The 27,643-nt window shown below is 45.1% G+C and overlaps 2 protein-coding genes, 16 non-coding genes and 3 pseudogenes across 18 annotated transcripts in view; 2 read left to right on the top strand and 19 right to left on the bottom strand.

Moving 5' to 3' along the window:
* The window catches only part of LOC125715120 (uncharacterized), a 1,180,389-nt gene that overhangs the window by 719,171 nt on the left and 433,575 nt on the right, over nt 1-27,643 (top strand). The gene's annotated exons all lie outside the window — the stretch shown is intronic.
* The window catches only part of LOC125715114 (uncharacterized), a 935,270-nt gene that overhangs the window by 720,939 nt on the left and 186,688 nt on the right, over nt 1-27,643 (top strand). The gene's annotated exons all lie outside the window — the stretch shown is intronic.
* LOC125731222 (5S ribosomal RNA) lies at nt 1,258-1,376 on the bottom strand. Its single transcript, XR_007391502.1, has one exon. It is a non-coding gene; the product is annotated as a 5S ribosomal RNA (ribosomal RNA).
* Nucleotides 2,453-2,571, bottom strand: LOC125736752 (5S ribosomal RNA). The gene has a single exon (XR_007396023.1). It is a non-coding gene; the product is annotated as a 5S ribosomal RNA (ribosomal RNA).
* LOC125735754 (5S ribosomal RNA) lies at nt 3,650-3,768 on the bottom strand. Its single transcript, XR_007395044.1, has one exon. It is a non-coding gene; the product is annotated as a 5S ribosomal RNA (ribosomal RNA).
* LOC125731454 (5S ribosomal RNA) lies at nt 4,843-4,961 on the bottom strand (annotated as a pseudogene).
* On the bottom strand, nt 6,038-6,156 carry LOC125736751 (5S ribosomal RNA). Its single transcript, XR_007396022.1, has one exon. It is a non-coding gene; the product is annotated as a 5S ribosomal RNA (ribosomal RNA).
* On the bottom strand, nt 7,235-7,353 carry LOC125735753 (5S ribosomal RNA). The gene has a single exon (XR_007395043.1). It is a non-coding gene; the product is annotated as a 5S ribosomal RNA (ribosomal RNA).
* Nucleotides 8,430-8,548, bottom strand: LOC125735752 (5S ribosomal RNA). The gene has a single exon (XR_007395042.1). It is a non-coding gene; the product is annotated as a 5S ribosomal RNA (ribosomal RNA).
* Nucleotides 9,624-9,742, bottom strand: LOC125737237 (5S ribosomal RNA). The gene has a single exon (XR_007396504.1). It is a non-coding gene; the product is annotated as a 5S ribosomal RNA (ribosomal RNA).
* On the bottom strand, nt 10,818-10,936 carry LOC125731221 (5S ribosomal RNA). The gene has a single exon (XR_007391501.1). It is a non-coding gene; the product is annotated as a 5S ribosomal RNA (ribosomal RNA).
* Nucleotides 12,013-12,131, bottom strand: LOC125736750 (5S ribosomal RNA). The gene has a single exon (XR_007396021.1). It is a non-coding gene; the product is annotated as a 5S ribosomal RNA (ribosomal RNA).
* LOC125735751 (5S ribosomal RNA) lies at nt 13,210-13,328 on the bottom strand. Its single transcript, XR_007395041.1, has one exon. It is a non-coding gene; the product is annotated as a 5S ribosomal RNA (ribosomal RNA).
* LOC125735963 (5S ribosomal RNA) lies at nt 14,405-14,523 on the bottom strand. Its single transcript, XR_007395248.1, has one exon. It is a non-coding gene; the product is annotated as a 5S ribosomal RNA (ribosomal RNA).
* On the bottom strand, nt 15,598-15,716 carry LOC125737235 (5S ribosomal RNA). Its single transcript, XR_007396502.1, has one exon. It is a non-coding gene; the product is annotated as a 5S ribosomal RNA (ribosomal RNA).
* Nucleotides 16,791-16,899, bottom strand: LOC125732208 (5S ribosomal RNA; annotated as a pseudogene).
* LOC125734057 (5S ribosomal RNA) lies at nt 18,025-18,143 on the bottom strand. The gene has a single exon (XR_007393384.1). It is a non-coding gene; the product is annotated as a 5S ribosomal RNA (ribosomal RNA).
* LOC125729759 (5S ribosomal RNA) lies at nt 20,068-20,186 on the bottom strand. The gene has a single exon (XR_007390182.1). It is a non-coding gene; the product is annotated as a 5S ribosomal RNA (ribosomal RNA).
* LOC125736155 (5S ribosomal RNA) lies at nt 21,264-21,382 on the bottom strand. The gene has a single exon (XR_007395438.1). It is a non-coding gene; the product is annotated as a 5S ribosomal RNA (ribosomal RNA).
* Nucleotides 22,459-22,577, bottom strand: LOC125735748 (5S ribosomal RNA). Its single transcript, XR_007395038.1, has one exon. It is a non-coding gene; the product is annotated as a 5S ribosomal RNA (ribosomal RNA).
* On the bottom strand, nt 26,864-26,982 carry LOC125731645 (5S ribosomal RNA; annotated as a pseudogene).

The following is a 27,643-nucleotide window of genomic DNA, read 5'->3' as shown; positions in this document are numbered from 1 at the left end:
ACGTGGCATAAGCATGTATTGATACCATATATGGGCATAACGGCAATATCCCAAAACGATATCGCCCCCTATCGGCAAAACGTGGCATAAGCATGTATTGATACCATATATGGGCATAAACCCTCGACCAATCAGAATCAAGGATAAGCCACTTCCTCTTATGACGTCAGAAGCGGAGAATTAAGCTCCGCCCAAGGTACCACATATATTTTTTCGCACAGGTTAATCGGCGCACATCCCCCGCCGGCAAACATTACTCCTTTGCCTACCGCATGCAGGCTTCTCTTAATGACCTTCCACCATCCAATCGGCAGCGCCGGACCCACACCAAACATTCACCAAACTACTCAGCCGGCAGCCTACCACAATTATTCCATTCTTTCCGCATCCGCACACTTCCTTCTCTTTAAGTCCTTTTCACTACCGCACAGGTTAATCGCTGCACGTCCCCCGACGGCAAACATTACTCCTTCGCCTACCTCATGCAGGCTTCTCTTAACGACCCTCTGTTATCAACTCCGCTAACAGCCACAAAATCTCTGCCGCACGAAGCCCACTGGTAGCTGCTGAATCACATGCTTCCCCAAAACGTCGCGCTGTCAGAACACTGGGAGCTACACACACCAACAAGTCCATACTGCAGGCTGCAGCAAGAACAATTTTCTACATTCAAACATCGACGGCCTCTTCTCTCTAAAATTTCACCAGACCGCTTCTACCACCAGCAAAGACGTTTCCATCCCTAATTCCTCTGTGATTCCCACTAACCTAAACATTGATCTGGCATTTAAGGGTGTGAATTACCCCGGCCAACCTGCTCTTTTAAATACAGCTTTTAAGAAGTTTTGAAAGGAGGAGAAGAGCAGATAATATGCCAGTAATATCGAGTCTTCTGTGGCGAAGTGGTTTTTGCATAGAAAACAAAGCGGTGAGTTTAAGAGGAATTATATCAGTACTTTGTTTAAAACTGTGTGTAAAAAGCTGTCTCTTTATTATTAACAATAAGTTGTAAAACATGAATGTGGAGTGACAGTCTTCAAGTTTGTGAGAAGATCGCGCCCTGGTGGAATAAAGGCACGAACAGCTTACAGCACCTAGAATTACCAGGCAGTATTTAGAGTAAAACGGTTTCTAAAAGCTGCCTTTATGAAAGAGAGAAAAAAATGTATATATATAAATTAGTAAAATGGAAGGGGAGTGATAGATTTAAATTAATCGTGAAGTGGAGCGCCCCCTGTATAAAGTAAAAGTGAGAAAAGCTTACAGCACGTGGTATTCCCAGGTGGTCTCCCATCCAAGTACTAACCAGACCCGATCCTGCTTGGCTTCCGAGATCGGACGAGATCGGGCGTCTTCAGGGTGGTATGGCCGTGAGCGAGAGACGCTACCAAAAACAGCCCTTTTGCATTACACGCCTCTATACATGCCAGTTAGTCCTATTGGATTCTACTCCTGTTTTTTTTTTTTTTTTTATCTGACTCCCACTGCAGCCCCACCATCCAATCGGCAGCGCCGGATCCACACCAAACATTCACCAAACTACTCAGCCGGCAGCCTACCACAATTATTCCATTCTTTCCGCATCCGCACACTTCCTTCTCTTTAACTCCTTTTCACTACCGCACAGGTTAATCGCCGCACGTCCCCCGCCGGCAAACATTACTCCTTTGCCTACTGCATGCAGGCTTCTCTTAACGACCCTCTGTTATCAACTCCGCTAACAGCCACAAAATCTCCGCCGCACGAAGCCCACTGGTAGCTGCTGAATCACATGCTTCCCCAAAACGTTGCGCTGTCAGAACACTGGGAGCTACGCACACCAACAAGTCCATACTGCAGGCTGCAGCCAGAACAATTTTCTACATTCAAACATCAACGGCCTCTTCTCTCTAAAAATTCACCAGACCGCTTCTACCACCAGCAAAGAAGTTTCCATCCCTAATTCCTCTGTGATTCCCACTAACCTAAACATTAAGCTGGCATTGAAGGGTGTGAATTACCCCGGCCAATCTGTTCTTTTAAATACAGCTTTTAGCAAGTTTTGAAAGGAGAAGAGCAGAACTTGCTATGCCAATAATATCGAGTCTTCTGTGGCGAAGTGGTTTTTGCATAGAAAACAAAGCGGTGAGTTGAAGAGGAATAATATCAGTACTTTGTTTAAAACTGTGTGTAAAAAGCTGTCTCTTTATCATTAACAATAAGTTGTAAAACGTGAATGGGGAGTGACAGTCTTCAAGTTTGTGAGAAGATCGCGCCCTGGTGGAATAAAGGCACGAACAGCTTACAGGAGCTAGAATTACCAGGCAGTATTTAGAGTAAAACGGTGTGTAAAAGCTGCCTTTATGAATGAGAGAAAAAAAAAATATATATAAAATAGTAAAACGGAAGGGGAGTGATAGATTTAAATTAATCGTGAAGTGGAGTGCCCCCTGTATAAAGTAAAAGTGAGAAAAGCTAACAGCACCTGGTATTCCCAGGAGGTCTCCCATCCAAGTACTAACCAGACCCTACGCTGCTTGGCTTCCGAGATCAGACGAGATCGGGCGTGTTCAGGGTGGTATAGCCGTAAGCGAGAGACGCTACCAAAAACAGCCCTTTTGTATTACACGCCTCTATACATGCCAGTTGGTCCCATTGGATCCTACTAATGTTTTTTTTTTTTTTTCATCTGACTCACACTGCAGCCCCACCATCCAATCGGCAGCGCCGGACCCACACCAAACATTCACCAAACTACTCAGCCGGCAGCCTACCACAATTATTCCATTCTTTCCGCATCCGAACACTTCCTTCTTTTTAACTCCTTTTCACTACCGCACAGGTTAATCGCCGCATGTCCCCCGCCGGCAAACATTACTCCTTTGCCTACTGCATGCAGGCTTCTGTTAACGACCCTCTGTTATCAATTCCGCTAACAGCCACAAAATCTCCGCCGCACGAAGCCCACTGGTAGCTGCTGAATCACATGCTTCCCCAAAACGTCGCGCTGTCAGAACACTGGGAGCTACACACACCAACAAGTCCATACTGCAGGCTGCAGCCAGAACAATTTTCTACATTCAAACATCGACGGCCTCTTCTCTCTAAAAATTCACCAGACCGCTTCTACCACCAGCAAAGAAGTTTCCATCCCTAATTCCTCTGTGATTCCCACTAACCTAAACATTAAGCTGGCATTGAAGGGTGTGAATTACCCCGCCAATCTGTTCTTTTAAATACAGCTTTTAGTAAGTTTTGAAAGGAGAAGAGCAGAACTTGCTATGCCAATAATATCGAGTCTTCTGTGGCGAAGTGGTTTTTGCATAGAAAACAAAGCGGTCAGTTGAAGAGGAATAATATCAGTACTTTGTTTAAAACTGTGTGTAAAAAGCTGTCTCTTTATCATTAACAATAAGTTGTAAAACGTGAATGGGGAGTGACAGTCTTCAAGTTTGTGAGAAGATCGCGCCCTGGTGGAATAAAGGCACGAACAGCTTACAGCAACTAGAATTACCAGGAAGTATTTAGAGTAAAACGGTTTCTAAAAGCTGCCTTTATGAATGAGAGAAAAAAAATATATATATATATAAAATAGTAAAATGGAAGGGGAGTGATAGATTTAAATTAATCGTGAAGTGGAGCGCCCCCTGTATAAAGTAAAAGTGAGAAAAGCTTACAGCACCTGGTATTCCCCGGTGGACTCCCATCCAAGTACTAACCAGACCCTACCCTGCTTAGCTTCCAAGATCAGACGAGATCGGGCGTGTTCAGGGTGGTATGGCCGTAAGCGAGAGATGCTACCAAAAACAGCCATTTTGCATTACACGCGTCTATACATGCCAGTTAGTCCCATTGGATCCTACTCCTGGTTTTTTTTTTTTTATCTGACTCACACTGCAGCCCCACCATCCAATCGGCAGCGCCGGACCCACACCAAACATTCACCAAACTACTCAGCCGGCAGCCTACCACAATTATTCCATTCTTTCCGCATCCGAACACTTCCTTCTCTTTAAGTCCTTTTCACTACCGCACAGGTTAATCGCTGCACGTCCCCCGACGGCAAACATTACTCCTTCGCCTACCTCATGCAGGCTTCTCTTAACGACCCTCTGTTATCAACTCCGCTAACAGCCACAAAATCTCTGCCGCACGAAGCCCACTGGTAGCTGCTGAATCACATGCTTCCCCAAAACGTCGCGCTGTCAGAACACTGGGAGCTACACACACCAACAAGTCCATACTGCAGGCTGCAGCAAGAACAATTTTCTACATTCAAACATCGACGGCCTCTTCTCTCTAAAATTTCACCAGACCGCTTCTACCACCAGCAAAGACGTTTCCATCCCTAATTCCTCTGTGATTCCCACTAACCTAAACATTGATCTGGCATTTAAGGGTGTGAATTACCCCGGCCAACCTGCTCTTTTAAATACAGCTTTTAAGAAGTTTTGAAAGGAGGAGAAGAGCAGATAATATGCCAGTAATATCGAGTCTTCTGTGGCGAAGTGGTTTTTGCATAGAAAACAAAGCGGTGAGTTTAAGAGGAATTATATCAGTACTTTGTTTAAAACTGTGTGTAAAAAGCTGTCTCTTTATTATTAACAATAAGTTGTAAAACATGAATGTGGAGTGACAGTCTTCAAGTTTGTGAGAAGATCGCGCCCTGGTGGAATAAAGGCACGAACAGCTTACAGCACCTAGAATTACCAGGCAGTATTTAGAGTAAAACGGTTTCTAAAAGCTGCCTTTATGAAAGAGAGAAAAAAATGTATATATATAAATTAGTAAAATGGAAGGGGAGTGATAGATTTAAATTAATCGTGAAGTGGAGCGCCCCCTGTATAAAGTAAAAGTGAGAAAAGCTTACAGCACGTGGTATTCCCAGGTGGTCTCCCATCCAAGTACTAACCAGACCCGATCCTGCTTGGCTTCCGAGATCGGACGAGATCGGGCGTCTTCAGGGTGGTATGGCCATGAGCGAGAGACGCTACCAAAAACAGCCCTTTTGCATTACACGCCTCTATACATGCCAGTTAGTCCTATTGGATTCTACTCCTGTTTTTTTTTTTTTTTTTATCTGACTCCCACTGCAGCCCCACCATCCAATCGGCAGCGCCGGATCCACACCAAACATTCACCAAACTACTCAGCCGGCAGCCTACCACAATTATTCCATTCTTTCCGCATCCGCACACTTCCTTCTCTTTAACTCCTTTTCACTACCGCACAGGTTAATCGCCGCACGTCCCCCGCCGGCAAACATTACTCCTTTGCCTACTGCATGCAGGCTTCTCTTAACGACCCTCTGTTATCAACTCCGCTAACAGCCACAAAATCTCCGCCGCACGAAGCCCACTGGTAGCTGCTGAATCACATGCTTCCCCAAAACGTTGCGCTGTCAGAACACTGGGAGCTACGCACACCAACAAGTCCATACTGCAGGCTGCAGCCAGAACAATTTTCTACATTCAAACATCAACGGCCTCTTCTCTCTAAAAATTCACCAGACCGCTTCTACCACCAGCAAAGAAGTTTCCATCCCTAATTCCTCTGTGATTCCCACTAACCTAAACATTAAGCTGGCATTGAAGGGTGTGAATTACCCCGGCCAATCTGTTCTTTTAAATACAGCTTTTAGCAAGTTTTGAAAGGAGAAGAGCAGAACTTGCTATGCCAATAATATCGAGTCTTCTGTGGCGAAGTGGTTTTTGCATAGAAAACAAAGCGGTGAGTTGAAGAGGAATAATATCAGTACTTTGTTTAAAACTGTGTGTAAAAAGCTGTCTCTTTATCATTAACAATAAGTTGTAAAACGTGAATGGGGAGTGACAGTCTTCAAGTTTGTGAGAAGATCGCGCCCTGGTGGAATAAAGGCACGAACAGCTTACAGGAGCTAGAATTACCAGGCAGTATTTAGAGTAAAACGGTGTGTAAAAGCTGCCTTTATGAATGAGAGAAAAAAAAAATATATATAAAATAGTAAAACGGAAGGGGAGTGATAGATTTAAATTAATCGTGAAGTGGAGTGCCCCCTGTATAAAGTAAAAGTGAGAAAAGCTAACAGCACCTGGTATTCCCAGGAGGTCTCCCATCCAAGTACTAACCAGACCCTACGCTGCTTGGCTTCCGAGATCAGACGAGATCGGGCGTGTTCAGGGTGGTATAGCCGTAAGCGAGAGACGCTACCAAAAACAGCCCTTTTGTATTACACGCCTCTATACATGCCAGTTGGTCCCATTGGATCCTACTAATGTTTTTTTTTTTTTTTCATCTGACTCACACTGCAGCCCCACCATCCAATCGGCAGCGCCGGACCCACACCAAACATTCACCAAACTACTCAGCCGGCAGCCTACCACAATTATTCCATTCTTTCCGCATCCGAACACTTCCTTCTTTTTAACTCCTTTTCACTACCGCACAGGTTAATCGCCGCATGTCCCCCGCCGGCAAACATTACTCCTTTGCCTACTGCATGCAGGCTTCTGTTAACGACCCTCTGTTATCAATTCCGCTAACAGCCACAAAATCTCCGCCGCACGAAGCCCACTGGTAGCTGCTGAATCACATGCTTCCCCAAAACGTCGCGCTGTCAGAACACTGGGAGCTACACACACCAACAAGTCCATACTGCAGGCTGCAGCCAGAACAATTTTCTACATTCAAACATCGACGGCCTCTTCTCTCTAAAAATTCACCAGACCGCTTCTACCACCAGCAAAGAAGTTTCCATCCCTAATTCCTCTGTGATTCCCACTAACCTAAACATTAAGCTGGCATTGAAGGGTGTGAATTACCCCGCCAATCTGTTCTTTTAAATACAGCTTTTAGTAAGTTTTGAAAGGAGAAGAGCAGAACTTGCTATGCCAATAATATCGAGTCTTCTGTGGCGAAGTGGTTTTTGCATAGAAAACAAAGCGGTCAGTTGAAGAGGAATAATATCAGTACTTTGTTTAAAACTGTGTGTAAAAAGCTGTCTCTTTATCATTAACAATAAGTTGTAAAACGTGAATGGGGAGTGACAGTCTTCAAGTTTGTGAGAAGATCGCGCCCTGGTGGAATAAAGGCACGAACAGCTTACAGCAACTAGAATTACCAGGAAGTATTTAGAGTAAAACGGTTTCTAAAAGCTGCCTTTATGAATGAGAGAAAAAAAATATATATATATATAAAATAGTAAAATGGAAGGGGAGTGATAGATTTAAATTAATCGTGAAGTGGAGCGCCCCCTGTATAAAGTAAAAGTGAGAAAAGCTTACAGCACCTGGTATTCCCCGGTGGACTCCCATCCAAGTACTAACCAGACCCTACCCTGCTTAGCTTCCAAGATCAGACGAGATCGGGCGTGTTCAGGGTGGTATGGCCGTAAGCGAGAGATGCTACCAAAAACAGCCATTTTGCATTACACGCGTCTATACATGCCAGTTAGTCCCATTGGATCCTACTCCTGGTTTTTTTTTTTTTATCTGACTCACACTGCAGCCCCACCATCCAATCGGCAGCGCCGGACCCACACCAAACATTCACCAAACTACTCAGCCGGCAGCCTACCACAATTATTCCATTCTTTCCGCATCCGAACACTTCCTTCTTTTTAACTCCTTTTCACTACCGCACAGGTTAATCGCCGCATGTCCCCCGCCGGCAAACATTACTCCTTTGCCTACTGCATGCAGGCTTCTCTTAACGACCCTCTGTTATCAATTCCGCTAACAGCCACAAAATCTCCGCCGCACGAAGCCCACTGGTAGCTGCTGAATCACATGCTTCCCCAAAACGTCGCGCTGTCAGAACACTGGGAGCTACACACACCAACAAGTCCATACTGCAGGCTGCAGCCAGAACAATTTTCTACATTCAAACATCGACGGCCTCTTCTCTCTAAAAATTCACCAGACCGCTTCTACCACCAGCAAAGAAGTTTCCATCCCTAATTCCTCTGTGATTCCCACTAACCTAAACATTAAGCTGGCATTGAAGGGTGTGAATTACCCCGCCAATCTGTTCTTTTAAATACAGCTTTTAGTAAGTTTTGAAAGGAGAAGAGCAGAACTTGCTATGCCAATAATATCGAGTCTTCTGTGGCGAAGTGGTTTTTGCATAGAAAACAAAGCGGTCAGTTGAAGAGGAATAATATCAGTACTTTGTTTAAAACTGTGTGTAAAAAGCTGTCTCTTTATCATTAACAATAAGTTGTAAAACGTGAATGGGGAGTGACAGTCTTCAAGTTTGTGAGAAGATCGCGCCCTGGTGGAATAAAGGCACGAACAGCTTACAGCACCTAGAATTACCAGGAAGTATTTAGAGTAAAACGGTTTCTAAAAGCTGCCTTTATGAATGAGAGAAAAAAAAAAAATATATATATAAAATAGTAAAATGGAAGGGGAGTGATAGATTTAAATTAATCGTGAAGTGGAGCGCCCCCTGTATAAAGTAAAAGTGAGAAAAGCTTACAGCACCTGGTATTCCCCGGTGGACTCCCATCCAAGTACTAACCAGACCCTACCCTGCTTAGCTTCCAAGATCAGACGAGATCGGGCGTGTTCAGGGTGGTATGGCCGTAAGCGAGAGATGCTACCAAAAACAGCCATTTTGCATTACACGCGTCTATACATGCCAGTTAGTCCCATTGGATCCTACTCCTGGTTTTTTTTTTTTTATCTGACTCACACTGCAGCCCCACCATCCAATCGGCAGCGCCGGACCCACACCAAACATTCACCAAACTACTCAGCCGGCAGCCTACCACAATTATTCCATTCTTTCCGCATCCGAACACTTCCTTCTTTTTAACTCCTTTTCACTACCGCACAGGTTAATCGCCGCATGTCCCCCGCCGGCAAACATTACTCCTTTGCCTACTGCATGCAGGCTTCTCTTAACGACCCTCTGTTATCAATTCCGCTAACAGCCACAAAATCTCCGCCGCACGAAGCCCACTGGTAGCTGCTGAATCACATGCTTCCCCAAAACGTCGCGCTGTCAGAACACTGGGAGCTACACACACCAACAAGTCCATACTGCAGGCTGCAGCCAGAACAATTTTCTACATTCAAACATCGACGGCCTCTTCTCTCTAAAAATTCACCAGACCGCTTCTACCACCAGCAAAGAAGTTTCCATCCCTAATTCCTCTGTGATTCCCACTAACCTAAACATTAAGCTGGCATTGAAGGGTGTGAATTACCCCGCCAATCTGTTCTTTTAAATACAGCTTTTAGTAAGTTTTGAAAGGAGAAGAGCAGAACTTGCTATGCCAATAATATCGAGTCTTCTGTGGCGAAGTGGTTTTTGCATAGAAAACAAAGCGGTCAGTTGAAGAGGAATAATATCAGTACTTTGTTTAAAACTGTGTGTAAAAAGCTGTCTCTTTATCATTAACAATAAGTTGTAAAACGTGAATGGGGAGTGACAGTCTTCAAGTTTGTGAGAAGATCGCGCCCTGGTGGAATAAAGGCACGAACAGCTTACAGCACCTAGAATTACCAGGAAGTATTTAGAGTAAAACGGTTTCTAAAAGCTGCCTTTATGAATGAGAGAAAAAAAAAAATATATATATAAAATAGTAAAATGGAAGGGGAGTGATAGATTTAAATTAATCGTGAAGTGGAGCGCCCCCTGTATAAAGTAAAAGTGAGAAAAGCTTACAGCACCTGGTATTCCCAGGTGGTCCCCGTTCCAAGTACTAACCAGACCCTACCCTGCTTAGCTTCCGAGATCAGACGAGATCAGGCGTGTTCAGGGTGGTATGGCCGTAAGCGAGAGATGCTAACAAAAACAGCACTTTTGCATTACACGCCTCTATACATGCCAGTTAGTCCCATTGGATCCTACTCCTGTTTTTTTTTTTTTTTATCTGACTCACACTGCAGCCCCACCATCCAATCGGCAGCGCCGGACCCACACCAAACATTCACCAAACTACTCAGCCGGCAGCCTACCACAATTATTCCATTCTTTCCGCATCCGCACACTTCCTTCTCTTTAACTCCTTTTCACTACCGCACAGGTTAATCGCCGCACGTCCCCCGCCGGCAAACATTACTCCTTTGCCTACCGCATGCAGGCTTCTCTTAATGACCTTCTGTTATCAACTCCGCTAACAGCCACAAAATCTCCGCCGCACGAAGCCCACTGGTAGCTGCTGAATCACATGCTTCCCCAAAACGTCGCGCTGTCAGAACACTGGGAGCTACACACACCAACAAGTCCATACTGCAGGCTGCAGCCAGAACAATTTTCTACATTCAAACATCGACGGCCTCTTCTCTCTAAAAATTCACCAGACCACTTCTACCACCAGCAAAGAAGTTTCCATCCCTAATTCCTCTGTGATTCCCACTAACCTAAACATTAATCTGGCATTGAAGGGTGTGAATTACCCCGGCCAACCTGCTCTTTTAAATACAGCTTTTAGTAAGTTTTAAAAGGAGGAGAAGAGCAGATAATATGCCAATAATATCGAATATTATGTGGTGAAGTGGTTTTTGCATAGAAAACAAAGCGGTGAGTTGAAGAAGAATTATATCAGTACTTTGTTAAAAACTGTGTGTAAAAAGCTGTCTCTTTATTATTAACAATAAGTTGTAAAACATGAATGTGGAGTGACAGTCTTCAAGTTTGTGAGAAGATCGCGCCCTGGTGGAATAAAGGCACGAACAGCTTACAGCACCTAGAATTACCAGGCAGTATTTAGAGTAAAACGGTTTCTAAAAGCTGCCTTTATGAAAGAGAGAAAAAAATTTATATATATAAATTAGTAAAATGGAAGGGGAGTGATAGATTTAAATTAATCGTGAAGTGGAGCGCCCCCTGTATAAAGTAAAAGTGAGAAAAGCTTACAGCACGTGGTATTCCCAGGTGGTCTCCCATCCAAGTACTAACCAGACCCGATCCTGCTTGGCTTCCGAGATCGGACGAGATCGGGCGTCTTCAGGGTGGTATGGCCGTGAGCGAGAGACGCTACCAAAAACAGCCCTTTTGCATTACACGCCTCTATACATGCCAGTTCGTCCTATTGGATTCTACTCCTGTTTTTTTTTTTTTTTTTATCTGACTCCCACTGCAGCCCCACCATCCAATCGGCAGCGCCGGATCCACACAAAACATTCACCAAACTACTCAGCCGGCAGCCTACCACAATTATTCCATTCTTTCCGCATCCGCACACTTCCTTCTCTTTAACTCCTTTTCACTACCGCACAGGTTAATCGCCGCACGTCCCCCGCCGGCAAACATTACTCCTTTGCCTACTGCATGCAGGCTTCTCTTAACGACCCTCTGTTATCAACTCCGCTAACAGCCACAAAATCTCCGCCGCACGAAGCCCACTGGTAGCTGCTGAATCACATGCTTCCCCAAAACGTTGCGCTGTCAGAACACTGGGAGCTACGCACACCAACAAGTCCATACTGCAGGCTGCAGCCAGAACAATTTTCTACATTCAAACATCAACGGCCTCTTCTCTCTAAAAATTCACCAGACCGCTTCTACCACCAGCAAAGAAGTTTCCATCCCTAATTCCTCTGTGATTCCCACTAACCTAAACATTAAGCTGGCATTGAAGGGTGTGAATTACCCCGGCCAATCTGTTCTTTTAAATACAGCTTTTAGCAAGTTTTGAAAGGAGAAGAGCAGAACTTGCTATGCCAATAATATCGAGTCTTCTGTGGCGAAGTGGTTTTTGCATAGAAAACAAAGCGGTGAGTTGAAGAGGAATAATATCAGTACTTTGTTTAAAACTGTGTGTAAAAAGCTGTCTCTTTATCATTAACAATAAGTTGTAAAACGTGAATGGGGAGTGACAGTCTTCAAGTTTGTGAGAAGATCGCGCCCTGGTGGAATAAAGGCACGAACAGCTTACAGGAGCTAGAATTACCAGGCAGTATTTAGAGTAAAACGGTGTGTAAAAGCTGCCTTTATGAATGAGAGAAAAAAAATATATATATAAAATAGTAAAACGGAAGGGGAGTGATAGATTTAAATTAATCGTGAAGTGGAGTGCCCCCTGTATAAAGTAAAAGTGAGAAAAGCTAACAGCACCTGGTATTCCCAGGAGGTCTCCCATCCAAGTACTAACCAGACCCTACGCTGCTTGGCTTCCGAGATCAGACGAGATCGGGCGTGTTCAGGGTGGTATAGCCGTAAGCGAGAGACGCTATCAAAAACAGCCCTTTTGTATTACACGCCTCTATACATGCCAGTTGGTCCCATTGGATCCTACTAATGTTTTTTTTTTTTTTTCATCTGACTCACACTGCAGCCCCACCATCCAATCGGCAGCGCCGGACCCACACCAAACATTCACCAAACTACTCAGCCGGCAGCCTACCACAATTATTCCATTCTTTCCGCATCCGAACACTTCCTTCTTTTTAACTCCTTTTCACTACCGCACAGGTTAATCGCCGCATGTCCCCCGCCGGCAAACATTACTCCTTTGCCTACTGCATGCAGGCTTCTGTTAACGACCCTCTGTTATCAATTCCGCTAACAGCCACAAAATCTCCGCCGCACGAAGCCCACTGGTAGCTGCTGAATCACATGCTTCCCCAAAACGTCGCGCTGTCAGAACACTGGGAGCTACACACACCAACAAGTCCATACTGCAGGCTGCAGCCAGAACAATTTTCTACATTCAAACATCGACGGCCTCTTCTCTCTAAAAATTCACCAGACCGCTTCTACCACCAGCAAAGAAGTTTCCATCCCTAATTCCTCTGTGATTCCCACTAACCTAAACATTAAGCTGGCATTGAAGGGTGTGAATTACCCCGCCAATCTGTTCTTTTAAATACAGCTTTTAGTAAGTTTTGAAAGGAGAAGAGCAGAACTTGCTATGCCAATAATATCGAGTCTTCTGTGGCGAAGTGGTTTTTGCATAGAAAACAAAGCGGTCAGTTGAAGAGGAATAATATCAGTACTTTGTTTAAAACTGTGTGTAAAAAGCTGTCTCTTTATCATTAACAATAAGTTGTAAAACGTGAATGGGGAGTGACAGTCTTCAAGTTTATGAGAAGATCGCGCCCTGGTGGAATAAAGGCACGAACAGCTTACAGCAACTAGAATTACCAGGAAGTATTTAGAGTAAAACGGTTTCTAAAAGCTGCCTTTATGAATGAGAGAAAAAAAATATATATATATATAAAATAGTAAAATGGAAGGGGAGTGATAGATTTAAATTAATCGTGAAGTGGAGCGCCCCCTGTATAAAGTAAAAGTGAGAAAAGCTTACAGCACCTGGTATTCCCCGGTGGACTCCCATCCAAGTACTAACCAGACCCTACCCTGCTTAGCTTCCAAGATCAGACGAGATCGGGCGTGTTCAGGGTGGTATGGCCGTAAGCGAGAGATGCTACCAAAAACAGCCATTTTGCATTACACGCGTCTATACATGCCAGTTAGTCCCATTGGATCCTACTCCTGGTTTTTTTTTTTTTATCTGACTCACACTGCAGCCCCACCATCCAATCGGCAGCGCCGGACCCACACCAAACATTCACCAAACTACTCAGCCGGCAGCCTACCACAATTATTCCATTCTTTCCGCATCCGAACACTTCCTTCTTTTTAACTCCTTTTCACTACCGCACAGGTTAATCGCCGCATGTCCCCCGCCGGCAAACATTACTCCTTTGCCTACTGCATGCAGGCTTCTCTTAACGACCCTCTGTTATCAATTCCGCTAACAGCCACAAAATCTCCGCCGCACGAAGCCCACTGGTAGCTGCTGAATCACATGCTTCCCCAAAACGTCGCGCTGTCAGAACACTGGGAGCTACACACACCAACAAGTCCATACTGCAGGCTGCAGCCAGAACAATTTTCTACATTCAAACATCGACGGCCTCTTCTCTCTAAAAATTCACCAGACCGCTTCTACCACCAGCAAAGAAGTTTCCATCCCTAATTCCTCTGTGATTCCCACTAACCTAAACATTAAGCTGGCATTGAAGGGTGTGAATTACCCCGCCAATCTGTTCTTTTAAATACAGCTTTTAGTAAGTTTTGAAAGGAGAAGAGCAGAACTTGCTATGCCAATAATATCGAGTCTTCTGTGGCGAAGTGGTTTTTGCATAGAAAACAAAGCGGTCAGTTGAAGAGGAATAATATCAGTACTTTGTTTAAAACTGTGTGTAAAAAGCTGTCTCTTTATCATTAACAATAAGTTGTAAAACGTGAATGGGGAGTGACAGTCTTCAAGTTTGTGAGAAGATCGCGCCCTGGTGGAATAAAGGCACGAACAGCTTACAGCACCTAGAATTACCAGGAAGTATTTAGAGTAAAACGGTTTCTAAAAGCTGCCTTTATGAATGAGAGAAAAAAAATATATATATATATAAAATAGTAAAATGGAAGGGGAGTGATAGATTTAAATTAATCGTGAAGTGGAGCGCCCCCTGTATAAAGTAAAAGTGAGAAAAGCTTACAGCACCTGGTATTCCCCGGTGGACTCCCATCCAAGTACTAACCAGACCCTACCCTGCTTAGCTTCCAAGATCAGACGAGATCGGGCGTGTTCAGGGTGGTATGGCTGTAAGCGAGAGATGCTACCAAAAACAGCCATTTTGCATTACACGCGTCTATACATGCCAGTTAGTCCCATTGGATCCTACTCCTGGTTTTTTTTTTTTTATCTGACTCACACTGCAGCCCCACCATCCAATCGGCAGCGCCGGACCCACACCAAACATTCACCAAACTACTCAGCCGGCAGCCTACCACAATTATTCCATTCTTTCCGCATCCGAACACTTCCTTCTTTTTAACTCCTTTTCACTACCGCACAGGTTAATCGCCGCATGTCCCCCGCCGGCAAACATTACTCCTTTGCCTACTGCATGCAGGCTTCTCTTAACGACCCTCTGTTATCAATTCCGCTAACAGCCACAAAATCTCCGCCGCACGAAGCCCACTGGTAGCTGCTGAATCACATGCTTCCCCAAAACGTCGCGCTGTCAGAACACTGGGAGCTACACACACCAACAAGTCCATACTGCAGGCTGCAGCCAGAACAATTTTCTACATTCAAACATCGACGGCCTCTTCTCTCTAAAAATTCACCAGACCGCTTCTACCACCAGCAAAGAAGTTTCCATCCCTAATTCCTCTGTGATTCCCACTAACCTAAACATTAAGCTGGCATTGAAGGGTGTGAATTACCCCGCCAATCTGTTCTTTTAAATACAGCTTTTAGTAAGTTTTGAAAGGAGAAGAGCAGAACTTGCTATGCCAATAATATCGAGTCTTCTGTGGCGAAGTGGTTTTTGCATAGAAAACAAAGCGGTCAGTTGAAGAGGAATAATATCAGTACTTTGTTTAAAACTGTGTGTAAAAAGCTGTCTCTTTATCATTAACAATAAGTTGTAAAACGTGAATGGGGAGTGACAGTCTTCAAGTTTGTGAGAAGATCGCGCCCTGGTGGAATAAAGGCACGAACAGCTTACAGCACCTAGAATTACCAGGAAGTATTTAGAGTAAAACGGTTTCTAAAAGCTGCCTTTATGAATGAGAGAAAAAAAAAATATATATATAAAATAGTAAAATGGAAGGGGAGTGATAGATTTAAATTAATCGTGAAGTGGAGCGCCCCCTGTATAAAGTAAAAGTGAGAAAAGCTTACAGCACCTGGTATTCCCAGGTGGTCCCCGTTCCAAGTACTAACCAGACCCTACCCTGCTTAGCTTCCGAGATCAGACGAGATCAGGCGTGTTCAGGGTGGTATGGCCGTAAGCGAGAGATGCTAACAAAAACAGCACTTTTGCATTACACGCCTCTATACATGCCAGTTAGTCCCATTGGATCCTACTCCTGTTTTTTTTTTTTTTTATCTGACTCACACTGCAGCCCCACCATCCAATCGGCAGCGCCGGACCCACACCAAACATTCACCAAACTACTCAGCCGGCAGCCTACCACAATTATTCCATTCTTTCCGCATCCGCACACTTCCTTCTCTTTAACTCCTTTTCACTACCGCACAGGTTAATCGCCGCACGTCCCCCGCCGGCAAACATTACTCCTTTGCCTACCGCATGCAGGCTTCTCTTAATGACCTTCTGTTATCAACTCCGCTAACAGCCACAAAATCTCCGCCGCACGAAGCCCACTGGTAGCTGCTGAATCACATGCTTCCCCAAAACGTCGCGCTGTCAGAACACTGGGAGCTACACACACCAACAAGTCCATACTGCAGGCTGCAGCCAGAACAATTTTCTACATTCAAACATCGACGGCCTCTTCTCTCTAAAAATTCACCAGACCACTTCTACCACCAGCAAAGAAGTTTCCATCCCTAATTCCTCTGTGATTCCCACTAACCTAAACATTAATCTGGCATTGAAGGGTGTGAATTACCCCGGCCAACCTGCTCTTTTAAATACAGCTTTTAGTAAGTTTTAAAAGGAGGAGAAGAGCAGATAATATGCCAATAATATCGAATATTATGTGGTGAAGTGGTTTTTGCATAGAAAACAAAGCGGTGAGTTGAAGAAGAATTATATCAGTACTTTGTTAAAAACTGTGTGTAAAAAGCTGTCTCTTTATTATTAACAATAAGTTGTAAAACGTGAATGGGGAGTGACAGTCTTCAAGTTTGTGAGAAGATCGCGCACTGGTGGAATAAAGGCACGAACAGCTGACAGCACCTAGAATTACCAGGTAGTATTTAGAGTTAAACGGTTTCTAAAAGCTGCCTTTATGAAAGAGAGAAAATATATATATAAATAAAATAGTAAAATGGAAGGGGGGTGATAGATTTAAATTAATCGTGAAGTGGAGCGCCCCCTGTATAAAGTAAAAGTGAGAAAAGCTTACAGCACCTGGTATTCCCAGGTGGTCTCCCTTCCAAGTACTAACCAGACCATACTCTGCTTAGCTTCCAAGATCAGGCGTGTTCAGGGTGGTATGGCCGTAAGCGAGAGACGCCACCCAAAACAGCCCTTTTGCATTACACGCGTCTATACATGCCAGTTAGTCCCATTGGATCCTACTCCTGTTTTTTTTTTTTTTTTTATCTGACTCACACTGCAGCCCCACCATCCAATCGGCAGCGCCGGACCCACACCAAACATTCACCAAACTACTCAGCCGGCAGCCTACCACAATTATTCCATTCTTTCCGCATCCGCACACTTCCTTCTTTTTAACTCCTTTTCACTACCGCACAGGTTAATCGCCGCACGTCCCCCGCCGGCAAACATTACTCCTTTGCCTACTGCATGCAGGCTTCTCTTAACGACCCTCTGTTATCAACTCCGCTAACAGCCACAAAATCTCCGCCGCACGAAGCCCACTGGTAGCTGCTGAATCACATGCTTCCCCAAAACGTCGCGCTGTCAGAACACTGGGAGCTACACACACCAACAAGTCCATACTGCAGGCTGCAGCCAGAACAATTTTCTACATTCAAACATCGACGGCCTCTTCTCTCTAAAAATTCACCAGACCGCTTCTACCACCAGCAAAGAAGTTTCCATCCCTAATTCCTCTGTGATTCCCACTAACCTAAACATTAAGCTGGCATTGAAGGGTGTGAATTACCCCGGCCAATCTGTTCTTTTAAATACAGCTTTTAGCAAGTTTTGAAAGGAGAAGAGCAGAACTTGCTATGCCAATAATATCGAGTCTTCTGTGGCGAAGTGGTTTTTGCATAGAAAACAAAGCGGTCAGTTGAAGAGGAATAATATCAGTACTTTGTTTAAAACTGTGTGTAAAAAGCTGTCTCTTTATCATTAACAATAAGTTGTAAAACGTGAATGGGGAGTGACAGTCTTCAAGTTTGTGAGAAGATCGCGCCCTGGTGGAATAAAGGCACGAACAGCTTACAGCACCTAGAATTACCAGGAAGTATTTAGAGTAAAACGGTTTCTAAAAGCTGCCTTTATGAATGAGAGAAAAAAAAAAAAAAAAAAAAATATATATATATATATATATATATATATATATATATATATATATATAAAATAGTAAAATGGAAGGGGAGTGATAGATTTAAATTAATCGTGAAGTGGAGCGCCCCCTGTATAAAGTAAAAGTGAGAAAAGTTTACAGCACCTGGTATTCCCAGGAGGTCTCCCATCCAAGTACTAACCAGACCCTACCCTGCTTGGCTTCCGAGATCGGATGAGATCGGGCGTGTTCAGGGTGGTATGGCCATAAGCGAGAGACGTGACCAAAAACAGCCCTTTTGCATTACACGCGTCTATACATGCCAGTTAGTCCTATTGGATCCTACTCCTTGTTTTTTTTTTTTTTTTTATCTGACTCACACTGCAGCACCACCATCCAATCGGCAGCGCCGGACCCACACCAAACATTCACCAAACTACTCAGCCGGCAGCCTACCACAATTATTCCATTCTTTCCGCATCCGCACACTTCCTTCTTTTTAACTCCTTTTCACTACCGCACAGGTTAATCGCCGCACGTCCCCCGCCGGCAAACATTACTCCTTTGCCTACTGCATGCAGGCTTCTCTTAACGACCCTCTGTTATCAACTCCGCTAACAGCCACAAAATCTCCGCCGCACGAAGCCCACTGGTAGCTGCTGAATCACATGCTTCCCCAAAACGTCGCGCTGTCAGAACACTGGGAGCTACACACACCAACAAGTCCATACTGCAGGCTGCAGCCAGAACAATTTTCTACATTCAAACATCGATGGCCTCTTCTCTCTAAAAATTCACCAGACCGCTTCTACCACCAGCAAAGAAGTTTCCATCCCTAATTCCTCTGTGATTCCCACTAACCTAAACATTAAGCTGGCATTGAAGGGTGTGAATTACCCCGGCCAGGCAGGGAACAACCCAGGATGGGGGGCCAGCCCATCGCAGGGCACACTCACACACCAGTCACTCACACACGCACACCTATGGGCAATTCAGCGATGCCAATTAGCCTCAGCATGCTTTCGGACTGTGGGGGGAAACCGGAGTACCCGGAGGAAACCCCACGACAACACGGGGAGAACATGCAAACTCCACACACATGTGACCCAGGCGGAGACTCGAACCCAGGTCCCAGAGGTATGAGGCAGCAGTGCTAACCACTGCACCACCATGCCGCCCCTTGGATCCTACTAATGTTCTTTTTTTTTTTTTTTATCTGACTCACACTGCAGCCCCACCATCCAATCGGCAGTGCCGGACCCACACCAAACATTCACCAAACTACTCAGCCGGCAGCCTACCACAATTATTCCATTCTTTCCGCATCCGCACACTTCCTTCTTTTTAACTCCTTTTCACTACAACACAGGTTAATCGCCGCACGTCCCCCGCCGGCAAACATGACTCCTTTGCCTACTGCATGCAGGCTTCTCTTAACGACCCTCTGTTATCAACTCCGCTAACAGCCACAAAATCTCCGCCGCACGAAGCCCACTGGTAGCTGCTGAATCACATGCTTCCCCAAAACGTCGCGCTGTCAGAACACTGGGAGCTACACACACCAACAAGTCCATACTGCAGGCTGCAGCCAGAACAATTTTCTACATTCAAACATCGACGGCCTCTTCTGTCTAAAAATTCACCAGACCGCTTCTACCACCAGCAAAGAAGTTTCCATCCCTAATTCCTCTGTGATTCCCACTAACCTAAACATTAAGCTGGCATTGAAGGGTGTGAATTACCCCGGCCAATCTGTTCTTTTAAATACAGCTTTTAGCAAGTTTTGAAAGGAGAAGAGCAGAGCTTGCTATGCCAATAATATCGAGTCTTCTGTGGCGAAGTGGTTTTTGCATAGAAAACAAAGCGGTCAGTTGAAGAGGAATAATTTCAGTACTTTGTTTAAAACTGTGTGTAAAAAGCTGTCTCTTTATCATTAACAATAAGTTGTAAAACGTGAATGGGGAGTGACAGTCTTCAAGTTTGTGAGAAGATCGCGCCCTGGTGGAATAAAGGCACGAACAGCTTACAGCACCTAGAATTACCAGGAAGTATTTAGAGTAAAACGGTTTCTAAAAGCTGCCTTTGTGAATGAGAGAAAAAAAATATATATATATAAAATAGTAAAATGGAAGGGGAGTGATAGATTTAAATTAATCGTGAAGTGGAGCGCCCCCTGTATAAAGTAAAAGTGAGAAAAGCTTACGGCACCAAGTATTCCCAGGTGGACTCCCATCCAAGTACTAACCAGACCCTACCATGCTTAGCTTCCGAAATCAGACGAGATCGGGCGTGTTCAGGGTGGTATGGCCATAAGCGAGAGACGCTACCAAAAACAGCCCTTTTGCATTACACGCCTCTATACATGCCAGTTGGTCCCATTGGATCCTACTAATGTTTTTTTTTTTTTTTTATCTGACTCACACTGCAGCCCCACCATCCAATCGGCAGCGCCGGACCCACACCAAACATTCACCAAACTACTCAGCCGGCAGCCTACCACAATTATTCCATTCTTTCCGCATCCGCACACTTCCTTCTTTTTAACTCCTTTTCACTATCGCACAGGTTAATCGCCGCACGTCCCCCGCCGGCAAACATTACTCCTTTGCCTACTGCATGCAGGCTTCTCTTAACGACCCTCTGTTATCAACTCCGCTAACAGCCACAAAATCTCCGCCGCACGAAGCCCACTGGTAGCTGCTGAATCACATGCTTCCCCAAAACGTCACGTTGTCAGAACACTGGGAGCTACACACACCAACAAGTCCATACTGCAGGCTGCAGACAGAACAATTTTCTACATTCAAACATCGACGGCCTCTTCTCTCTAAAAATTCACCAGACCGCTTCTACCAGCAGCAAAGAAGTTTCCATCCCTTATTGCTCTGTGATTCCCACTAACCTAAACATTAAGCTGGCATTGAAGGGTGTGAATTACCCCGGCCAATCTGTTCTTTTAAATACAGCTTTTAGCAAGTTTTGAAAGGAGAAGAGCAGAACTTGCTATGCCAATACTATCGAGTCTCCTGTGGCGAAGTGGTTTTTGCATAGAAAACAAAGCGGTCAGTTGAAGAGGAATAATATCAGTACTTTGTTTAAAACTGTGTGTAAAAAGCTGTCTCTTTATCATTAACAATAAGTTGTAAAACGTGAATGGGGAGTGACAGTCTTCAAGTTTGTGAGAAGATCGCGCCCTGGTGGAATAAAGGCACGAACAGCTTACAGCACCTAGAATTACCAGGAAGTATTTAGAGTAAAACGGTTTCTAAAAGCTGCCTTTGTGAATGAGAGAAAAAAAATATATATATATAAAATAGTAAAATGGAAGGGGAGTGATAGATTTAAATTAATCGTGAAGTGGAGCGCCCCCTGTATAAAGTAAAAGTGAGAAAAGCTTACGGCACCTAGTATTCCCAGGTGGACTCCCATCCAAGTACTAACCAGACCCTACCCTGCTTAGCTTCCGAAATCAGACGAGATCGGGCGTGTTCAGGGTGGTATGGCCATAAGCGAGAGACGCTACCAAAAACAGCCCTTTTGCATTACACGCCTCTATACATGCCAGTTGGTCCCATTGGATCCTACTAATGTTTTTTTTTTTTTTTATCTGACTCACACTGCAGCCCCACCATCCAATCGGCAGCGCCGGACCCACACCAAACATTCACCAAACTACTCAGCCGGCAGCCTACCACAATTATTCCATTCTTTCCGCATCCGCACACTTCCTTCTTTTTAACTCCTTTTCACTATCGCACAGGTTAATCGCCGCACGTCCCCCGCCGGCAAACATTACTCCTTTGCCTACTGCATGCAGGCTTCTCTTAACGACCCTCTGTTATCAACTCCGCTAACAGCCACAAAATCTCCGCCGCACGAAGCCCACTGGTAGCTGCTGAATCACATGCTTCCCCAAAACGTCACGCTGTCAGAACACTGGGAGCTACACACACCAACAAGTCCATACTGCAGGCTGCAGACAGAACAATTTTCTACATTCAAACATCGACGGCCTCTTCTCTCTAAAAATTCACCAGACCGCTTCTACCAGCAGCAAAGAAGTTTCCATCCCTTATTGCTCTGTGATTCCCACTAACCTAAACATTAAGCTGGCATTGAAGGGTGTGAATTACCCCGGCCAATCTGTTCTTTTAAATACAGCTTTTAGCAAGTTTTGAAAGGAGAAGAGCAGAACTTGCTATGCCAATAATAACGAGTCTCCTGTGGCGAAGTGGTTTTTGCATAGAAAACAAAGCGGTCAGTTGAAGAGGAATAATATCAGTACTTTGTTTAAAACTGTGTGTAAAAAGCTGTCTCTTTATCATTAACAATAAGTTGTAAAACGTGAATGGGGAGTGACAGTCTTCAAGTTTGTGAGAAGATCGCGCCCTGGTGGAATAAAGGCACGAACAGCTTACAGCACCTAGAATTACCAGGAAGTATTTAGAGTAAAACGGTTTCTAAAAGCTGGCTTTATGAAAGAGAGAAAAAATATATATATATATAAAATAGTAAAATGGAAGGGGAGTACTAGATTTAAATTAATCGTGAAGTGGAGCGCCCCCTGTATAAAGTAAAAGTGAGAAAAGCTTACAGCACCTGGTATTCCCAGGAGGTCTCCCATCTAAGTACTAACCACACCCTACCCTGCTTGGCTTCCGAGATCAGATGAGATCGGGCGTGTTCAGGGTGGTATGGCCATAAGCGAGAGACGCTGCCAAAAACAGCCCTTTTGCATTACACGCGTCTATACATGCCAGTTAGTCCCATTGGATCCTACTCCTGGTTTTTTTTTTTTTATCTGACTCACACTGCAGCACCACCATCCAATCGGCAGCGCCGGACCCACACCAAACATTCACCAAACTACTCAGCCGGCAGCCTACCACAATTATTACTCTATCCTACTCTATCCTATCCTCTACTTCGCAATCTCTCACACCATCACTACAGACATGTGCCTTAGACGTATACCAGTACACTTATCTTTGAGACCTAGAATATCTCATCCAACATCCAGGCGCCGCACTCTCAGTAATCTTGTCTACCCTCCCATAACACCCCAGTCCCAGCGAAGCGTGTTGGGTGGCCTCTGGAATTGCCAGTCTGCTGTAAAGAAGGCTGATTTCATTTCCGCCCTTGCTTCACACCACTCTCTTGACTTTCTGGCTCTGACGGAGACCTGGATATCACCTGAGAACTCGGCTACCCCGGCAGCTCTCTCCTCTGCTTATGCTTTCTCTCACTCTCCTCGCCAGACTGGCAGGGGCGGTGGCACAGGTCTATTGGTAACTCGGAACTGGTGCTACACACCCCTCTCTCTGCCCCATCTCAACATTTCATCCTTTGAATTCCATGGAGTTGCTGTTACCTCTCCACTTGATATTCGGATCATTGTTGTCTACCGCCCTCCTGGCCCCCTAGGCTGCTTTCTGGAGGAGCTTGATACTCTCCTCAGTCTCTTCCCCACTGACAGCTCCTCTCTCATTCTCCTTGGTGACTTCAACCTACCCCATGACAAGCTCCCTTCTTCTGGTCTCCTCCCTTTTCTCGATTCCTTCTCTCTAACATCCAACAGCTCCTCTCCTACACACAAAGGAGGTAACGTCCTCGACCTGGTTTTCAGCCGCCCCTCTCCGGCTACTGACATCTCTTCTACTCCTCTACACATTTCTGATCACCACTTTGTATCCTTTACCATTGCCCTACCCGTCTTGCCCAATCCCAGTTTTCAACGTTTCCTCCCCACTCGACCAAACCTCCACTCTGTCTCCGCTTCTTCTGTTACTTCCTGCACACTGTCTTACCTTCCTGACCCTGACTCCTTTTCCTCCTTGGCACTGGAGTCTGCAACTGATACTCTCATCTCCTCACTTTACACATCCTTGGACAACCTCTGCCCGCTGTCTTCCAAACCAAGGAAAACTCGGCCTACTCCTTGGCTTTCAGCTGCATTACGTACTAACCGAAGAGAATTGCGGGTAGCTGAGAGGACGTGGAAGAAATCTAAGCTTGATGCAGATCTGTCTTCCTACCGTACTCTGTTATCCAAATTCTCTATGGACGTGACTGCAGCTAAAACTGCCTTTTACAAAGACAAACTAGAATTATCCTCACGAGATCCTCGCAAACTCCATAACATCTTTTCGTCTCTTCTCAACCCTCCCCCTCCTCCTCCTCCTTCCTTCCTGACTGCTGAAGATTTTGCCAACTTCTTTGCCGAGAAGATTGACAGAATCTGTCAGACATTCTCTCCCTCATCCACTACACTACACACTAAGGATTTCCCTCCCCCCTCACTGGCCCAGTTTTCTGGTCTTACGGCAGATGAGATCATGAAAGTCATCTCATCTTCCAACCCTACCACCTGCCCACTTGATCCAATCCCTTCTGCATTATTTCAGACAATCGCTCTAGACCTTCTCCCCTTCATCACGACTATCATTAATGGCTCCATAACCTCCGGTCATGTACCAACAGCATTCAAAATAGCCAGGGTCATTCCCATCCTAAAAAAACCCACTCTAAATCCCTCAGACACTTGCAGCTACCGACCAGTATTGCTTCTTTCCTTCCTTTCAAAAATCCTCGAACGTACAGTCTACAACCAGCTTTCTCTCTATCTCTCTCAGAACAACCTCCAGGATCCTAATCAGTCTGGCTTTAAAGCAGCTCACTCTACAGAGACTGCCCTCTTAGCAGTCACTGAGAAGCTACATGCTGCCAGATCAGCCAAACTGTCATCTGTCCTCATCCTTCTTGACCTATCAGCAGCATTTGACACGGTCAACCACAAAACTCTCCTATCCATCCTTAGGAGTCTTGGCATTGGTGGCCTGGCCTGGCGCTGGCTGGCTTCCTACCTAGAAGGCCGAACATACCAAGTGACATGGAATGGATCCACATCTACTCCACGTTGTCTTTCCACCGGTGTCCCTCAGGGCTCGGTTCTTGGCCCTCTCCTATTCTCCCTCTACACTAAATCTCTTGGCGAAGTTATATCCTCACATGGCTTCTCCTACCACTGCTATGCCGATGACACTCAACTCATCCTCTCCTTCCCTCCCTCAGACACTCATGTCTCCACTAAGATCTCTACATGCTTGGCAGACATCTCATCTTGGATGACCACTCACCAGCTAAAACTCAACACTAGTAAAACTGAGCTGCTTTACATCCCGGCTGACTCATCCCCCCTCCAGGACCTTGCGATCTCTTTCGACAACTCCCTGATCCGTCCTTCGGTTTCTGCTAGAAACCTTGGAGTTACCATAGATGATCGGTTGTCATTTTCCTCACATATCGCCAGTCTTTCTCGCTCTTGTCGGTTTCTCCTCTTTAACATCAGGAGGATACGTCCATTTCTTTCCACTCAGGCTACCCAGATACTCGTCCAGTCCCTCGTCATCTCACGCCTTGACTACTGTAACTCGCTTCTAGCGGGTTTACCACTGAGCGCCATCCGTCCCCTCCAACTGATTCAGAATGCAGCTGCTCGTCTTGTTTTCAACCTTCCCAAGTTCTCCCACACCACTCCTTTGCTGCGCTCCCTCCACTGGCTTCCTGTAGCTGCACGCATCAGATTCAAAACACTGATGCTGGCATACAAAGCCAAAAATTCTCTGGCACCATCCTACCTAAAGGACCTCATCACACCACGCTCTGCACCACGATCTCTCCGATCCTCCAGCACTGCTCGACTGGTCCCTCCTCCCCTCAAGGCACAAGGAAGACACGCATCTCGGCTCTTCTCTGTCCTGGCACCTAATTGGTGGAATGAACTCCCCCTAGATGTCCGAACAGCTGAATCCTTGACTGTCTTCAAGCGACGACTCAAAACATTTCTTTTCCAGAAATACCTGACGTAAAACTTCTATATTCTTTCTCGACTCTTATTCTGGTGTGTTTTTTAAATAAAAAAAAAAAATAAATAAAAAAAACAATTCTGCACTACTTAATGGAGTTCTCAGAGATAGTATTCATAGCTTGGGTCCTTATTGAGCTAGCATCGGAAATTCATTGCAGAGTCTCGAAGCACTTATGTAAGTCGCTCTGGCTAAGGGCGTCTGCCAAATCCTGTAAATGTAAATGTAAATGTAAATTATTCCATTCTTTCCGCATCCGCACACTTCCTTCTTTTTAACTCCTTTTCACTACCGCACAGGTTAATCGCCGCACGTCCCCCGCCGGCAAACATTACTCCTTTGCCTACTGCATGCAGGCTTCTCTTAACGACCCTCTGTTATCAACTCCGCTAACAGCCACAAAATCTCCGCCGCACGAAGCCCACTGGTAGCTGCTGAATCACATGCTTCCCCAAAACGTCACGCTGTCAGAACACTGGGAGCTACACACACCAACAAGTCCATACTGCAGGCTGCAGCCAGAACAATTTTCTACATTCAAACATCGACGGCCTCTTCTCTCTAAAAATTCACCAGACCGCTTCTACCACCAGCAAAGAAGTTTCCATCCCTAATTCCTCTGTGATTCCCACTAACCTAAACATTAAGCTGGCCTTGAAGGGTGTGAATTACCCCGGCCAATCTGTTCTTTTAAATACAGCTTTTAGCAAGTTTTGAAAGGAGAAGAGCAGAACTTGCTATGCCAATAATATCGAGTCTTCTGTGGCGAAGTGGTTTTTGCATAGAAAACAAAGCGGTCAGTTGAAGAGGAATAATATCAGTACTTTGTTTAAAACTGTGTGTAAAAAGCTGTCTCTTTATCATTAACAATAAGTTGTAAAACGTGAATGGGGAGTGACAGTCTTCAAGTTTGTGAGAAGATTGCGCCCTGGTGGAATAAAGGCACGAACAGCTTACAGCACCTAGAATTACCAGGAAGTATTTAGAGTAAAACGGTTTCTAAAAGCTGCCTTTATGAATGAGAGAAAAAAAAATATATATATATGAAATAGTAAAATGGAAGGGGAGTGATAGATTTAAATTAATCGTGAAGTGGAGCGCCCCCTGTATAAAGTAAAAGTGAGAAAAGCTTACAGCACCTGGTATTCCCAGGAGGTCTCCCATCCAAGTACTAACCAGACCCTAACCTGCTTGGCTTCGAAGATCAGATAAGATCGGGCGTGTTCAGGGTGGTATGGCCATAAGCGAGAGATGCTACCAAAAACAGCCCTTTTGCATTACACGCGTCTATACATGCCAGTTAGTCCCATTGGATCCTACTCCTGGTTTTTTTTTTTTTTTTATCTGACTCACACTGCAGCACCACCAACCAATCGGCAGCGCCGGACCCACACCAAACATTCACCAAACTACTCAGCCGGCAGCCTACCACAATTATTCCATTCTTTCCGCATCCGCACACTTCCTTCTTTTTATCTCCTTTTCACTACCGCACAGGTTAATCGCCGCACGTCCCCCGTCGGCAAACATTACTCCTTTGCCTACTGCATGCAGGCTTCTCTTAAGGACCCTCTGTTATCAACTTCGCTAACAGCCACAAAATCTCCGCCGCACGAAGCCCACTGGTAGCTGCTGAATCACATGCTTCCCCAAAACGTCGCGCTGTCAGAACACTGGGAGCTACACACACCAACAAGTCCATACTGCAGGCTGCAGCCAGAACAATTTTCTACATTCAAACATCGACGGCCTCTTCTCTCTAAAAATTCACCAGACTGCTTCTACCACCAGCAAAGAAGTTTCCATCCCTAATTCCTCTGTGATTCCCACTAACCTAAACATTAAGCTGGCATTGAAGGGTGTAAATTACCCCGGCCAATCTGTTCTTTTAAATACAGCTTTTAGCA

The sequence above is a fragment of the Brienomyrus brachyistius genome, chromosome 2 (assembly GCF_023856365.1).
Source record: "Brienomyrus brachyistius isolate T26 chromosome 2, BBRACH_0.4, whole genome shotgun sequence".
Lineage (NCBI taxonomy): Eukaryota > Metazoa > Chordata > Actinopteri > Osteoglossiformes > Mormyridae > Brienomyrus > Brienomyrus brachyistius.
Note: the sequence above shows the minus strand (reverse complement) of the source record. Positions and strands in the feature narration are given on the sequence as shown.